The following is a 1626-nucleotide window of genomic DNA, read 5'->3' as shown; positions in this document are numbered from 1 at the left end:
ACATACGTGTGCATGTGTCTTTGTAGTAGAATAATTTATAATCCTTTGGGTATATACCCAGTAGTGGGATGGCTGGGTCATATGGTACATCTAGTGGGATTGTAAACTAGTTCAACCATTATGGAAAACAGTATGGCGATTCCTCAAGGATCTAGAACGAGAGGAGATTCTTATCATACATTCTGCAATTGGAATTTTATCCCTCTCTTCAATGTGACCAAAAAATTCCATCACCACTAGATTCGCATGTTTGACTCATCAAATTAACCATCCTGTGCTCTAGTGAAGGTTTATGCCACAGTTTAATGTTAAGTGATTCTTGAAAACGCATGTTTCCACCTTATTGCTTGCAACTGCCTCTGCCCTAAGTAAGGTGCCTTACAAGAGGAAGAATGGGGATTCTGCCACAGTCACACTTGCTATACACCAAAGCTGGTCGAGGGTAGGCCACTCAGCATTGTTCATGAAGTCTGCATGGTCAGTAGAAGCTCACAGTCAGAAACAGACAGTATTCTACCTAGGTTTAGTTTTGTCTGGAATCCAAGACCGTGTCAACTGAAGCGTTAAACCTCTAAAACACAGCCTGACCATCTTCATGTGCTTTTCTTCCTCTATGTCAAATTGCTCATCATCAGACATAAAATTTCATGACCACTTTCAGTCAGCTTGATCTGGCTTTCTTGGTCTCAGTTCCTATATATGTATCTTCTGCTTTCTGCAGATTTTGTCAACAAGCCACTATGCTTGTTCTCCACTTTGCCAAGTTTGCTTTTCCATGATAAACTGCAATGCATTTTTCTTATTGACAATGCACATCATGTAAATAATTGTGTTTGCTTTGGACTGACAGGAAGGCAAAGGCCAAGCTTGAGGGTTATCTTTCAAATTTAGATGTGGTTTATGTCTATATTCTAATTTTCCCCATGGTCTTGATCTTTTAGACTGTGTATTGATTTTTATCTATTTAAACTTTTTCATTTTATTGTACATATTCTCATATATTGCTTCAAATTATTCACTGAGTGACAGGACATACCTTCGTAAAACATGCATCTATCTCTGCGAAATATCATGTGATCACTTATGTGTCTTCTTTTGACTAAAATGAAAGCTTTGTTGATCTGCCTTGCACACAGCTGTATCCCTAGGGCTCAGCTGTTCTGGTGCATGGCAGGCATTTAATAAATATTTGTGAAATGAATGAATAAAAGCTTAATTCAGGATCCCACTTACCAGTCATCAAGTAGCATGCAGACTTACTGCCTCCATGATTTATGATAATACATTAAGTCAGTTTAATTGGAAGGATGCTCTTCTACTTGTCTAACTACATTATTTTCTTTTATTTCTGATCTCTTGCTGCAGCCAGGAATAGTGCTATGGAAAACAGACTGCACAGCACTAGTTCTGTTATATAAGGGTTTTAATCTATTCTTGATGGGAAATAGGTCAGACACTGCACCATCTGTTCTGATGGAACCACACTATTATGAAGTAGTGTTAGCTTATTGCCCAACTTCTCTGAGCAGTTCAACTTGTTTAATAGTTGCCAGAGATAAAACAGGATTAAAGGATAAGTCCAACTGAGTTCATCTTCTAAATTCTGGTTGTTTTTTTTTTTTTTTT

The 1626-nt window shown here is 37.8% G+C and overlaps 1 protein-coding gene across 1 annotated transcript in view; it reads right to left on the bottom strand.

Moving 5' to 3' along the window:
- Positions 1-1626, bottom strand: part of SLC46A3 (solute carrier family 46, member 3) — an 18178-nt gene that overhangs the window by 3892 nt on the left and 12660 nt on the right. The window lies entirely within an intron of this gene.

The sequence above is a fragment of the Colobus angolensis genome, unplaced genomic scaffold (genome assembly GCF_000951035.1).
Source record: "Colobus angolensis palliatus isolate OR3802 unplaced genomic scaffold, Cang.pa_1.0 Scaffold255, whole genome shotgun sequence".
Classification (NCBI taxonomy): Eukaryota; Metazoa; Chordata; class Mammalia; order Primates; family Cercopithecidae; genus Colobus; species Colobus angolensis.
The sequence above is the reverse complement of the archived record's forward strand: the minus strand, read 5'-3'. Positions and strand labels throughout refer to the sequence as shown.